At 46.1% G+C, this 15,411-nt stretch overlaps 1 protein-coding gene across 4 annotated transcripts in view; it reads left to right on the forward strand.

Moving 5' to 3' along the window:
- Positions 1 to 1,060: 1,060 nt before the first annotated feature.
- SIL1 (SIL1 nucleotide exchange factor) overlaps positions 1,061 to 15,411 on the forward strand; it is a 241,129-nt gene continuing 226,778 nt past the window's right edge. For 2 of the 4 annotated variants that reach the window (XM_030828519.1, XM_030828513.1), the window contains exons 1-2: positions 1,141 to 1,250; positions 3,001 to 3,084. The gene's annotated coding sequence lies outside the window, so the exon portion shown is untranslated. Of the gene's footprint in view, positions 1,251 to 3,000; positions 3,085 to 15,411 lie in introns of all 4 variants that reach the window. The other 2 variants (XM_030828508.1, XM_030828525.1) reach the window with 2 other exon arrangements.

Below are 15,411 nucleotides of genomic sequence, written 5' to 3' on the forward strand. Positions count from 1 at the left end.
ACCTGTGGCCGGCAGGGCCTGCGGGCTGCTCTGAGTGAGGGGCCCACCAAGCCCACGCCCACCCGGAACTCCAGCTGGCCCACAAGTGCCGTGCACAACCCCGGTTCCCGCTGGCGCCTCTCCCTCCACACCTCCCCGCAAGCCGAGGGAGCCTGATCCCTCCTTGGCCAGCCCAGAAAGGGGCTCCCACAGTGCAGTGGTGGGCTGAAGGGCTCCTCAAGTGCCACCAAGGTGGGAGCCCAGGCAGAGGAGGCGCAGAGAGCGAGCGAGGGCTGTGAGGACTGCCAGCACGCTGTCACCTCTCAGTGCCACTGCACTCCAGCCTGGGGAACACAGATTCTGTCTTAAAAAAAAAATCAGAATCTCAAGTGACCTTTATTTTATTTTATTAAATTCTGAGACAGAGTTTCACTCTGTCGCCCAGGCTGGAGTGTAGTGGCACGATTTTAGCTCACTGCAACCTCTGCCTCGTGGGTTCAAGCGATTCTCCTGCCTCAGCCTCCTAAGTAGCTGGGATTACAGGCGCCCGCCACCATGCCTGGCTAATTTTTGTATATTTAGTAGAGACGGGGTTTCACCATGTTGGCCAGACTGGTCTTGAACTCCTGGCCTCAAGTGATCTGCCCGCCTGGGCCTCCCAAAGTGCTGGGATTACAGGTGTGAGCCACCGCGCCCGGCCACCTGATGCTATTTTTAAAATAACTGGTCCTTGTAAAAAATCTACACAAGTATATAAAGCGAGTGACTTAAAGGTGTCCTATTTTGCATGAATTTGCGAGAAATTTTATTGCTGGAGACTCTCGGCTTCTGTCCCAAACTGAGTCACAAGAACTTGATTTATTTTTACTCCGTACCCCTCTGATTGCTTTCTGAGGGTCCTTCCGCTAGAAAGAAATTACACTGTTGTAAAATCAGCCAGAAAACTTCGCAGTTCCAGCCTGGAAGCAGAAGCAGGCGTGGAGGTATCTCTTCAGCCCTCCCTCCTCAAGGGGGGGGGGCCACGGGGGCAGCTCGTGCAAGAGTCTGTAGAGGGCGGGGCTAGGGGCGGGGCTCCCACCTCGGTGCGGGGCAGGGGGCGCCGCGCACTGTTCTGGCGGCCTGCGATTGGGCGAGGCCGCGAGCGGCGTAACAGCTGCCAGCTCACGGGCTCAGACGGTCGCCGCGGCGTTTGCGCAGGGAGAGCTGGTCACCGCCGCGGCCGCCCGGAATTGTGGGAGTTGTGGCTGCCACTCGGCTGCCGGAAGCCGAAGGTAGGGGCGGTGAGGGCCGCCCGGCAGTGGAGCTGGGCGGGGGGCTCAGGGCGCTTCCTGGGCCTCATCCTGCCGGCGGCCTCGGCGCTTTCCTAGCAATGTTCTCGGGACCCACACATCCTCACTAGTGTCTCCAAAGCGGGACGTCCAAGTGGGCCGGGGGCTCCCTGCCGAAGGCCCACCTTTCTTATCTTTCCCACTCAGAATGTCTCCATTCACCTCTTTATTGGCAGGAGACGAGGCCGTGGAAATTCGAGATTGGCTTTGGCTCCACACCTGTTTTTAGTGCCCTTGCCTGTTTCATTCTCCCAGCCTAAGTTTCCGTATCTGTCCGAAGAAGGGGTGGCTTGGTGTTGATCTCCGAGACCCGTGTGTCTTTTCCCATGTGGAATTATTGTCACTCTCTTATTGCTTGTTGTTCTTTGTCCTGGAAAATTTGCCTTTAGAGGTTACAGGCATTGGTTAGTGTTATCTCTCAGGTCGTCTAGGGGGTTTGTGCATAAGCCTTGGGCTCCATTCCCTGGGATTTCCGATAAGATGGTGCGTGGGCAAGCTGTACCCCAGGGGGTTCTCATTCAGGTGGTCCCGGAATCCTGGCTTTGAAAATCCCTGCTTCAGAAGTCAGGAGAGAATGACTTGACATATGAGCCCCTGGAATGGGGCTCTGAGTGGGAAAAGCCAGGAATCAGGAAATGCTAACACCTGTGAGGCTGAGGCTTTCTTTGCACAGGAGGAATTAGAATGCCATTTGATGTCTTTTAAAAATATTTGACTATCTATATACGTAAGATCAGTTTTCTAATATTTTTAAATGCCTGGCTTCGATTAAAGTTCAGTTGGCTTTCCCACCTCAATAAACCTAAATAAAAACATAAGCTGATCTGAGAGATGGGGCGGGGGTTAAGTTAACCCAAACTAAGTAGACAGGAGGAGAATGAAACATATTTGCTAAGAGAAGAAAGTGATATGTTTATATAAACAGTTTTTTTTTTTTTTTTTTTTTTTTTTTTTGAGGCGGAGTTTCCCTCTTGTTTCTCAGGCTGGAGTGCAATGGTGCCATTCAACTTACAGCAACCTCCGCCTCCCAGGTTCAAGAGATTCTCCTGCCTTAGCTTCCCGAATAGCTGGGATTACAGGCGTGCGCCACCGTGCCCGGCTAATTTTCTATTTTTAATAGAGACGGGGTTTCTCCATGTTGATCAGGCTGGTCTCGAACTCCCGACCTCAGGTGATCCGTCTGCCTTGGCCTCCCAAAGTGCTGGGATGACAGGCATGAGCCACCTCGCCCGGCATATAAACAGGTTTTTTTTTTTTGACATTGTGAAAGATATTTTGTTGTATGTGTGTCTTTTCTGCTCTCACCCCACCCAAGTTTTTTTCTTTTCTGATAAAAGTATAGCCAGATTTGGGGATTGGGTAGATTTTGATGGGAGCCAGAGTGTAACGATATTGGGATTGATATTTGTATAACATGGGTCAGAACTTGGTCTGTGGTTTTGAGAACATGGCCCTCGGGTTTTTAAGATGGTGTTACCACACCACATTTATTTCCCCTTTCTTTCATTTGTTTAGTGAATTTAATCTGCTCATGAATACATGTGCTGTTTTAATGAAATTGGCAATAGAAGAGACTTTCTGCTCCCATTTTACAGGTGATGGAAATGTTAGTAGGGATGTGGCAGTCCAGGAATGAAAAGTTGCCTAGTACTTTGATTCCCACTTACTTTCCCTTCCCTGCTGTTTTCTGAAGGCCAGCTATTCTCTACTGAGGCCAACTGTGAGCCCTGGTGTGTTTCACTGGCAGGAGAAGAGGCTGATTAAGTGAAACTGAAAGGTAACAAAATGGATTTTAAAATAACTGACATGTGGGAACTTAATCCACCAATGAATGTTCTCCTTTAGAGTGATGTGTGCAGGTGTAGGTGGTGGGAGTTGAGGATGGCATGCCTAAGTGATTTGGCTGTTGTCCAAGGCAGTTTTGAAAATCCACCTCTGGAATTGTTTTCAGAGACCTTTTTGAACCATGTGAGAGATCAGTTTCTTTAATATATTAAACCATACTGTATTATTATTTTTGAGATGGGGTCTCACACTGTGGCTCAGGCCAGAGTGCAGTGGCATAATCATAGCTCACTGCAACCTTGAACTCCTGGGCTTAAGTAATACTCTCACTAAAGCCTCCTGAGTAGTTGGGACTACAGGGGCGCACCACCAGGCCCAGCTAATTTTGTAATTTTAATTTTTGTAGAGACAGGGTCTCGCTGTGTTGCCCAGGCTGTTTTTGAATTCCTGGCCTCAAGTGATTCTTCTTTCTTGACCTCCTAAAATGTTGAGATTACAGGCGTGAGCCACTGCACACAGCCTATATATATTTAACCCCAAATGGCATGGGTAAGCAACCTTGTCACCTGCCTTGTCTTCAGATGGGTTAACAGTTCTTTTGAAGTGGAAATAACAGATTTTTGGAGGGTGGTGAACATGAGTTTTAATTCTGAGTCTACCACTTATTAGCCACATAACCTTGGATAAGTTACTTCACCTCTGGGGCTCAACGTACCACTACATAACAGTGGGAATAGGGCCAGGCATGGTGGCTCACGCCTGTAATCCCAGCACTTTGGGAGCCCAAGGTGGGCGGATCATGAGGTCAGGAGATCGAGACCATCCTGGCTAACACGGTAAAACCCCGTCTCTACTAAAAATATAAAAAATTAGCCGGGCAAGGTGGTGGGCGCCTGTAGTCCCAGCTACTTGGGAGGCTGAGGCAGGAGAATGGCGTGAACCCAGGAGGCGGAGCTTGCAGTAAGCCGAGGTCACGCCACTGCACTCCAGCCTGGGCGACAGAGTGAGACTCCGTCTCAAAAAAAAAAAACCAAAAACTGGGAATAATATTTACTTTGAAGGGTGGTTAAATGACGTATTACACATGAAAGCTCTTGGGACATAGTAATGCAATAAATGTTTTCACCCTCAAAGAATGAAGATTTGCCATTAATGAGAATATTCAAAAGAACATGACAGTCTCTGGCCGGGTGCAGCGGCTCACACCTGTAATTCCAGCACTTTGGGAGGCTGAGGCGGGTGGATCACCTGAGGTCGGGAGTTCAAGACCAGCCTGACCAACATAGAGAAACCCCGTCTCTACTAAAATACAAAATTAGCTGGGCGTGGTGGCGCATGCCTGTAATCCCAGCTACTCGGGAGGCTGAGGCAGGAGAATCACTTGAACTCAGGAGGCGAAGGTTGCAATGAGCCGAGATCATCGTGCCATTGCACTCCAGCCTGGGTGACAGAGCGAGAGACTCTTGTCTCAAAAAAAAAAAAAGGCTCTTAAAGGAAGTTGTACCTTTTTCGAAATAGGTGGATTCTCTTTTTCACATACTTGTGGATTCATACTCTGACCTGCTCAGCCTCCCCCTGTCTTTCTTCATTCATTTTCTATCCTTTCCTAAGTGAAGTTTTGCGCAGAGGCTGTCTGCCAGTCTCTTGTAGTAAGCCTCTTTTCAGGAGAGCTAATCTGAACTCTCTTACAATGCTAGTCCCTTGGTCGCTACTCCTAGGGATTTTTTTCCGGGGACTCCAGATGGTGCTTGGATCATGCTCTGTAGCACAGCCATCTCTAACTTGTGGATTTGGTGTCAATTTGGAGACCCATCCTGTGGAGCTAATCTTCTCTCTTTCTGAGCAAGGATGAATACTTTATCCTTTTCTGAGTTGGCCTTAAACTGCAAACCTTAGTCTTCTACAGCAGAGAGCCTTGTATTTTAATTACATGTAGTCTAAAGAGGGAATAGCCTGCTCTTTTCTTTTCTTCCTTTACTTTCACCAAGGATTTCACTACTGAGTAGGGGAGTAGGAGAATAGCCTGTTGCCATTCAGAGTGAGGCTTTGGGTAACCCCTGATTCCTAGCATAAGCAATAACTGAGTTTATCTTTGGGACAAAAACCTTGTAAAAGATTCGGGCTGCTCAGACACATGCGGAGAACCTCATGGAATTTTCCTAGCTTGTGAGGAGTTTACACCTGGCATTCTTACTTTTGCAAATTTCTACCCAGAATCCAGTAGCAACAAAACTATGTTCAGCCCAGACTTGTAGTTCCTTCAGGTTCCACCAGGCAGCTATAAGACAAGGGTGTGGTTGTGCTGGCTGGCCATGTCTGCCTTTATCCTCCTGATACTGCCCTTGGCTTTGGTATTGAGAAGGAAGTGGCATAATCAATTCATGAATAACATTCTCTGCCAAAGTGGAAGTCAGGGGTAGAGAGTTGTGAGCATAGGACTAGACAAATGGAAAGAGCCAGCCTTGCCTCAGGAATGCTGCTAAAGTGCTGTGAATCCGTGACAACCACTGTGTTTCTTGGTGTCACCTCATTTGTGAAATGGGAATGCCTTCATTGATCTCTCTCGAGAAGAGTGGACCACCATGCCAGTTTGCCCAGGACAGAGGGATATCCATATGTGGGACTTTTAGTGCCAAAAGCAGGAAAGTCCAGGGCAAACCAGGACAAGTTAGTACCCTACCCATGACCATTATACAAATTAATGAGCACTCTGTCCTTAGGGTTTATCTAAGACTCAACCCTTTGGGTTCATCTAATTATTTTTCAACCTTTTGTTCATTATCATATTTTGAGACTTTTTTTCCCTTAATTGTCTACTCCCCAATGGAATTTTTTTTTGAGAGGGAGTCTCACTCTGTCACCCAGGCTGGAGTGCGGTGGTGTGATCTCTGCTCACTGTGGCCTCTGCCTCCTGGGTTCAAGTGATTCTTGTGCTTCAGCCTCCTGAGTAACTGGGATTATAGGCGCCCACCACCATGCCCAACTAATTTTTGTGTTTTTAGTAGAGATGGGGTTTTGCCATGTTGGCCAGGCTGGTCTTGAACTCCTAGCCTCAAGTGATCTGCCCACCTCAGTCTCCCAAAGTGCTGAGATTACAGGCGTGAGCCATCGTGCCCAGCTACCCCCAGTGGAATTTTAATACCACAGATGTACTGTGTATCTGTTTTTGTATTGTGGCCTTTTGGATGGCCACAAACCATTGTAATATCTAACTTTTTTTCCCCCAAGAATCAATTTTCACCCCTGCTGGGGTGATACTGCACTCATTGAGAATGCATGGTCTTATCTGATATTCTTTCTTTAATATAGTCATCAAGGCCTGTTTTTTATCCAGAAGAAACAACTAGTACTACAAGCTTTTTCGTTTCCTTTCCTTTTTTTTTTTTTTTTTTTGAGACTGAGTTTCGCTCTTGTTGCCCAGGCTGGAGTGCAATGGCGCGATCTTGGCTCACTGCAACCTCCGCCTCCTGGGTTCAAGTGATTTTCCTGCCTCAGCCTCCTGAGTAGCTGGTACTACAGGCATGTGCCACGACACCTGGCTAGTTTTTTTTTTTTTTTTTTTTTTTTTTTTTGGTGGAGACAGCCTCACTGTGTTGCTCAGGCTGGTCTTGAACTCCTGGGCTCAAGCATTTCTCCTGCCTCGGTCTCCCAAAGTACTGGGATTATAAGTGTGAACCACCACACCCAGCCAAGTTTATTCTTTATTTTAATTTTCTTCCAGTCTTTGGATTTTGAGGTGGTCCATTTACCATCTGCTTCTCTGGTGCCTCTTGGACCTTCCATCTTCACAGCTGGGGCTGCTGTGTTGGCCCAGGTGCCCCCAGACTGGACATTGGAACCTTTGGGAAGAGTCTGATGTTTGGCCCTTGTCACATTTCACATTTCACACCTACAGAGAAACGGGGAGGGGTATGTTTCTGAGGTCTGCTCACAGGCTGTGTTGTGACTGAGGAAGTTCTTGATCATCCCTTTTGGTTACCACTTATCATCACTGGCAGAACAACATCAAAGTGGTCAGTGAACTGATCTCCACATCTGGCTACTTCCATCTCTGCAAGTAGTTTGCTCCTTCAGTCTTGTGATGGGAAAGAGATCTAGAAACTGGAAGAATAACCTGAGATACATCCCAAAGTTCTGGTGAGGAAAGCTAATGCCAATGGACTTTTTTTTTTTTTTTTTTGAGATGGGGTCTTGCTATGTTGCCCAGGCTGGTCTTGAACTCCTGGGCTCAAGCAATCCTTCCACCTCAACCTCCTGAGTAGCTGGGATTGCATGCATGTACCACCATGCCTCACTCACCAGTGGATTTTTTTTTTTTTTTTTTGAGACAGCATCTTGCTCTGTTGCCCAGGCTGGAGTGCAGTGGCGTGATCTCGGCTCACCTCAACCTCTGCCTCCCAGGTTCAAGTGATTCTCCTGCCTCAGCCTTCCGAGTAGCTGGGACTATAGGTGCCTGCCACCATGCCTGGCTAATTTTTGTATTTTTAGTAGAGATGGGATTTCACCATGTTGGCCAGGCTGGTCTCAAACTCCTGACCTCGAGATCTGCCGGCCTCGGCCTTCCAAAGTGCTAGGATTACAAGTGTGAGCCACTGTGCCTGGCCGTTTTTAAGAGGGTCTCACTCTGTTGCCCACGCTGGAGTGTAGTGGTGTGATCATAGCTCATTGCAACCTCCAACTCCTGGGCTCAAGTGATCCTCCCACCTCAGCCTCCCAAGTAGCTAGGACCATGGGTGTGCACCACCATGCCTGGCTAATTTAATTTTTTTTTTTTTTTTTTTAAAGAGACAGGGTCTTGCTTGCAACATTGCCCAGGCTGATCTTAAATTCCTGGCCTCAAGTGATGCCCTACCTTGGCCTTCTAGAGCACTGGGATTACAAGTGTGAGCCACCACGCCCAGCTGTACCAGTGGACTTTTAAATGGACATTTCTTTACCTCTGGGGATAATCTCATTTCTGTGAGGCTCCCAAGGGGACAGCAGCCATCTTACCAAACTCTAGAAAACTAGCAGGCTTCAGCCCAGTGGAATAACATAAAGTAGGACAATCGATACAGACAACATTGATTGGTCATGCTTTGAGTGCTGTGGATAGTGGGTATTGGAAACTTAAAGGGCCAGCTGGTAAGTAAGTATTTAAACTTGCTTTTTTTTTTGAGACGGAGTCTCACTGTCGCCCAGGTGTGAGTGTGATCTTGGCTCACTGCAACCTCTGCCTCCCAGGTTCAAGTGATTCTTGTGCTTCAGCCTCCTGAGCAGCTGGGATTACAGGTGCTTGCCACCATGGCCAGCTAATTTTTGTATTTGTAGTAGAGATGGGGTTTTGCCATGTTGGCCAGGCTGGTCTTGAACTCCTGACGTCAGGTAATCTGCTCACCCCGGCCTCCCAAAGTGCTGGGATTACAGGTGTGAGCCACTGTGTCTGGCCTAAGGTTGCTTCTTGTTTTTCCCCACACCCCATCTCATACTCATGGGGAGTTGGGTTTGACTGTATTCTTGAAGTTAAGTCTCCATCCTTGGACCTAGCTGCTAAAGTCTAAAATGATTGTGTTTTGGGCTGGAAGATATTATAGAGATCTTTATTTCCTTGCAAACATCAGGGCTGGCTGTTTGTGGTACTGTGGATGAGTGAAGAGTCAGGAGATACACTTCTAGTTCTGTTACTGCCCAATGCCTCCATTTTGCATTTGATAGGTTTTTATTTTTCTGACGACAAAAACTGAGCCCCAGAGAAGTGAAGTGGGCCACCTAATGGTAGGATCCTTTTTAGGCCACCCACGTAATAGTGGGACTCTAGTGTTAGAGCTGGGACACAAGCTAGGTGTCTTACAAAGGGTGGCCATAGAAGTTGTTAGAATTGTTTAAAGCATTGTAAGATGCAGGATGCTTTTGCAGTTAGAAGTCTCCTGGGAAGGAGGAGGCCCTGTCTCCACTTACTGCCTTGTACATGATTTTGTACCCTCATGGTTGAAGATTTTTGCTGTCATGCTGTTTTTCCTCCTACTCATGTCGAAATGTGTTTTCTCTTGCTCTTACCTCAGAGGAAATGAATTTGAAGTCTTCCTCCATATTAGAAACAAATAGTGCTCAGGCCAGACTTATGTGTTTCTGTAAAGAATGAGGCCAGATGTAACAGTGGACCTTATCTGGTGATCCAAGCAAACCTTCAATACATCTCTAAGAGAAAGAGAGAAGGAATGAGTGTATGTCAGATTGGTTTAAACACACTTTGGAGTCAGACTCACTTGGATTTACGTTCTGATATCTACTTACTAGTTGTCAGATTGTAAGTTACTTATTTTCTCTAAGCCTTAGTTTTATGATCTGTTGAATGCGAATAGTAATACGTATTTTTATAGCTATCTTAAGAAGAATTGAGAGAATAGATATGGTGCTTCTTCTGGCACAATGTGAAACAGCAGTCCCCAACCTTTTTGGCACTAGGGACTAGTTTCGTGGAAGACTATTTTTCCATGGACTGGGGGATGTGGGGGATGGTTTGGGGATGATTCAAGCGCATTATATTTATTGTGTACTTTATTTCTATTATTATTATTATTTTTGAGACAGAGTCTCATTCCGTCACCCAGGCTGTAGTTCAGTGGCACAATCTCAGCTCACTGCAACCTCTGTCTCCCAGGTTCAAGCAATTCTCCTGCCTCAGCTTCCTGAGTAGCTGAGATTACAGATGTGCACCACCACACCTGCTAATTTTTGTATTTTTAGTAGAGATGAGGTTTCACCATGTTGACCAGGCTGGTCTTGAACTCCTGACCTCAGGTGATCCACTCGCCTCGGCCTCCCAAAATGCTGCGATTACAGGCGTCATGCCCAACCTATTTCTATTATTATTACATTATAGTATGTAATGAAATATACAACTCACCATAACGTAGACTTAGTGGGAGCCCTGAGCTTGTTTTCCTGCAACTAGACGGTCCCTTCTGGGGGTGATGGGAGACAGTGACAGATCATCAGGCATTAGATTCTCATAAGGAGTGTTCAACCTAGATCGCTTGCATGCACAGTTTACAATAGAGTTTGTGCTCCTATGAGAATCTAATGCTGCCACTGATCTGACAGGAGGCAGTGCTCAGGTGTTAATGCAAGTGATGGGAAGCAGCTTATGAAGCTTTGCTCACTCGCTGCTTACCTCCTTGGATGTGTTCCTGATAGGCTACAGACCAGTATTGGGGGTTTGGGACCCCTGATGTAAATGCTCTGTGTTGTCATCATTACTGACAACAATAGTTTCCAGTTTCTGAGCCACGTCTTAGTTTCCGGATAGGTTATGCTGACCAAGCAAGTTTTATCTTAACCATCACCTCATTGTTGTCTTAGTTGGTTGGTATTATATATTATTTATATCAATAGTTATAGGTAGTTCATGCTGAATAACTAAAAGTTGTGAGTAGCAAGGAACTTTGCTGCTTCTCTGCCATCTCCTTCCTTACTCAGCTTAGTGCTTATCTTTCTCAGGTTCTCTCTCATCAGGTGCTCAAGCCAGCAGGCCCTGTTTCGGGGGCAGTTTCTGACGTGGGGATTTTATTGGGGTAGGGCTGGCTAGTCTAGAGCCTGCCTGGTCCCTCAGATAGTGTGTTCTCCTTATTCCTTGCTTTCTGCTCTTCAGCCAGACATGAAGCAATTAGCTCATCAAGGGAATGTTGACTTTTGTCACTGCTTTCCTCTGATTTGTATGCTCATTTCTGGTCCTTGTGCAAAGTCACGGAGGCACAGTCACATACACTGACCCGGATTTTGTGCTCAAGTTGACTGTCTCTCCCTTTGAGATGTACAACTGGTTCCATGTAGCAAGGGAGTGAGGAAAAAGCCCCTGGAGCCAATCCCATTATTTCGATCTCGAGCTGAGTTTTTAAAAAAATCCAAGCACTATGACTATAGACCATGCCTTTTCTGTATGAAACAAATAAGGTAAAAAAACTCACTATTTGGAGGGAAGGCCAATCTGAATTGGTAAACAATAGGAATTAGTACATTCAAGAAAATGCCATTGTCTTTTTCTTTTTAGCGAGCCTCTGCAGTATCTTTTTTACCTAGTTTTGTTGCTTCCCCTGTTTCCTGTGACTGCTCCAGAATTATTACAGAAGCGCCCTCTTATTTCTTGCTTTTGCTTCCTCCAGGACACTATATACTACTGCCACTTTGGGTCTTCCTATGTATTGTGCTTATAAGAGAATACTTACGCTTGGAAGCTGTATTAGTCTATTCTCGTACTGTTACAAACAAATACCTGAGAATGGGTAATTTATAAAGAAAAGAGGTTTAATTAGCTCATGGTTCTGCAGGCTGTACAGGCTTCTGCTTCTGGGAAGGCCTCAGGAAACTTACCATCATGGCGGAAGGCGAAGGGGAAGCTGGCACGTCTTACATGTTTGGAGCAGGAGAAAGAGAGCAAAGGGGACATGCTGCACATTTTTAAACAGCCAGATCCTGTGAGAACTCACTTTTGTGAAAACAGCAAGGGGGAAATCCACCCCTATGATTTAGTCACCTTCCACTAGGCCCCTCCTCCAATATTGGGGATTACAATTTGACATGAGATTTGGGTGGGGACACAAATTCAAACCATATCAGAAGCCTTCAATGGCACCTACTAGCTCCTGAATAAATTCCAAATGTATCAGATTGTCTTGGTGTTCCAAGCCTATTGCAGTGTATACCCATCCTACCATTTTAGTTAATATGTCCTGTACCATCACCCACATGTGCCCCTTGCTCCTGATGAACTGATCCATGTGGTCCTCTGAGTATGCCTCATGTTTGTGTCTCTGCCAGTTCTTTTGCCCAGAGTACTCTCTCCTTAGTTTCCTACTTTTTTTTTTTTTGAGATGGAGTCTTGCCCTGTTGCCCCAGGCTGGAGTGGAGTGGCACGATCTTGGCTCATTGCAACCTCTGCCTCCCGGGTTCCAGTGATACTCCTGCTTCAGCCTCCCAAGTAGCTGGGACTACAGGCATGTGCCACCACACCTGGCTAATTTTTGTAATTTTAGTAGAGACTGGGTTTCACCATGTTGGCCAGGCTGGCCTCGAGCTCCTGACCTGGTGATCCACCCGCCTCAGCATCCCAAAGTGCTGGGATTACAGGCGTGAGCCACTGCGCCCAGCCAGTTCTCTACTTTATGCTGCAGAGCTGCCACCTTCAGTGAGCCTTACCTGATGTGTCCTCATCCCCATTGCAACAACTTTATTATAGAATTCAGCACACTTTTATTATGGTATGATGTTTATCTCTTTTTATATGAGCTTCTCAAGGATATGGGTTGTGATTTATTATGTGTCTCTTAGCATAATGCTGAGTGTAATATGGATACCATAAATGGTTGTTGAATGGATGTTTACATGAAAACTTAAGAAATGATAACAATCCTGTTGAAATCCTACTTCCCTGAAGCATTTCTTGATTCCCAGCCACAGTGAATTCACATGCTCCATTCCCAGAGCCCTTTGTTTTTGAAGCATTGGATTCCTTAGAGTAAGCCTTATACACTCAATTGGATTAGAACTTCCTAGAGGGCAGACACTGCATCTGTCATTCCTCTTCATGCATCCAATCCCCAGCACAGTCCTGGCACATAGAGAGTGTTCAATAAATGTTTATGAATTCAAGAGTCCTGCTATTTGGTCAGCTGATATACTTGCCAATTTAGCCTCCTGTGTTACTCACTGGCTAGGAGTCTCCAACTCAGATGTTTTTAGGGCCAAGTTGGGAACAGAGAGGCAACAGAGAGTGGTGGGCCTGTGTCAAACCGGAGTGCTTATGTGCTTCATGAGGGGTAGCTGCTACTCAGCCTATCGTCATGGGTGAGTATGGCTCTAGTGAATATGGCCTCCTCATGTCATATGGGAAGCCAGATATTCATAATCTCTAGGGACTACCAAAGCATATTTGTGGTCTAGATTTGACCTATAGGCTACCCATCTGTATCCTTTGGGTAGAGGCTGGAGTTTCACACATTTAAATTCCTTGTAAACTACTAAAGGTGGGGGAGGGGAGGACATAGCTTGAAAACTTTTGAGGGCGTTTGGTGAAAGCTTATCTTTAGATAAAAGTGTCCTATGATTTTCTGTGGGTAGTGACTTAATCTCTTGGGTTCGGCCCTGTAGAACATCTATGGTCTGGGCTTTATCCTCCCTTATATTCTGATTTCACTGGGCTGTGAAAAGCAACTTTTGTCCCTAGAAATGTGGTGACTCAAGAACTTTTGCACTTTTTGCCCTTTTGCTCAGCTTCCACTGAGGCAGGTTTGATGGTTGTTCCTGCTTCTGGCTACTTTGAAGGGCCTGGTGGTCAGGCTGGTGCAGCATAAGGTCCCAGAGGCCACTTCTGTTAATGACATCTCTGAGAAAGTGCTCTGGGTGAACAGATACAACTGAAAGGGAAATACATTGTACAGAATCACTGCTTAACTGTGGTCAGCCAAGGGGCAAAACAGTGTAATAGCCAGAAGGAAGTCTGCATCTCCATGGAACCTTTTGCAAGGTGATATCTTATCCTCTGGCTGTCTCATTTTTTTCATAGTCCCTAAGTGCCCCAGCAGTGCTTACTTGCCTGGCATCACCTTCTAGGTCTGAGAGTGTTGCCACAAATGATATCCCCATCTCCAGTAGAAATTAGCTCCCAGGAATATCTCGGGAAGAATACATGAGATACTGAAAGCAGTGCAGTTTGTCTCTAGTGAGAGGCCCTGGGTAACTAGAGAATGGGGGAGGAGGGAGACTTACTTTTCACTATATGTCTTTGTGTGCCTTTTGAAATTTGAAACATAGGCATATACAGTAAGTCCTCACTTGACATCGGTCATAAGTTCTTGGAAACTGTGACTTTAAGTGAAATGTGTACAAAACCAATTTTACTATGGCTCATTGGTATAAACAAGAGTTAAGTTCCTACAGGATATTTCTTGTTACAGAAACATGACCCAACTTCTAAATAAAGACCAAAACACTTCTAATATTAAAAATTGAGATAAATGTGAGCTATACATACCTTTAAGAAGGATTAATAAAAACAAGTGAGATAATTACTACCCAATTAGTTCAGGGTCTTGGGTGGCCAGAGCCCATCCCGGCAGCTCAGGGCGCCAGGCAGGAACCAGCCTTGGACAGGACGCCGTCCCATTTCAGGGTACACTCACACACCCTGATACTCTTGCAGACTGGACCCCTTAATACACACCAACGAACCTAACAGGCACGTCTTCGGGATGTGGAAGGTGACTGAGGACTTGGAGAAAACCCACACAGACATGGGGAGAATGAGCAGATTCCACACAAGCGGTGGCCCTGACTGGGAAACAATTATTTTTTTCTCATCGGTGTTATAAGGAAATAATGTTGATCGAAGCAATGTTATTTGGAGACCTGCTGTATTATTATTTTTTAAATGTAGCTGAGCAGACCCATATGTGGTCTTCTCTTCAAATTTTACTCTGTCCTCACTTTACTCCTGACGTATGGATTTCTCTGTAAACAACTGGACCCAATCGCTGTAGACTGCCTCTCAGATGTGACAGCTTGGCCTCTCTGCTCCCTAGAAATGTCCTAGGGTTTCTCATGCAGGGGTCTTTGGAATAACAGTCAGGCCTAAAGTATGTGCAATATTTTACTGTTTTCAAATTTTACTGTTTTCAATCTGATTCTTATGACATTCCCATTTATTTATTTTTTAGTTGTAGTTTTTTTAGAGACAATGTCTCACTCGCACCCAGGCTGGAGTAACAGTGGTGTGATCGTAGCTCACTGCAGCCTCAAAATCTTGGGCTCAAGATATCCTCCCACCTCAGCCTCCTGAGCTGGGACTATAGGCATGTGCCACCATGCCTGGCTAATTTTTTTAAATTTTTTTGTAGAGATGGGGTTTTGCTATGTTTCCGAGGCTGGTCTTGAACTCCTGGCCTCAAGCGATCCTTCCACCTTGACCTCCCAAAGTGCTGGGATTACAAGAATGAGCCACTGTGCCTGGCCACACAACATCCCCATTTTATGGTGGTAAAATATTGAGGCTCAGAGTCTAAATGACCCATTTAGGGTCATACTGCCAGCCAGAGTAGGGCTGTGACTAACCCAGGTAGCTTTGTCTCCTATTCATGTACCTTGTTCTTAGTTCTTGTAGCAATGAGGCAGTCCTCTTTGGAATTCTTTACCATTTCCAGGGCCATTGCAGTTAGGGCAGGAATGGAGTGGTGGTGATTCCTCTTTTCTCTTTTGGTTTGAGCCCTCCTCTCAGGACGCTTAGTTACACAGGCCTGTCATCTCTGGAAAAAGGGGATCAGTAGTAGGTTTCTCCACTTTTTGGAGA

This window comes from Nomascus leucogenys, chromosome 2, assembly GCF_006542625.1.
Source record: "Nomascus leucogenys isolate Asia chromosome 2, Asia_NLE_v1, whole genome shotgun sequence".
NCBI classification, from domain to species: Eukaryota; Metazoa; Chordata; class Mammalia; order Primates; family Hylobatidae; genus Nomascus; species Nomascus leucogenys.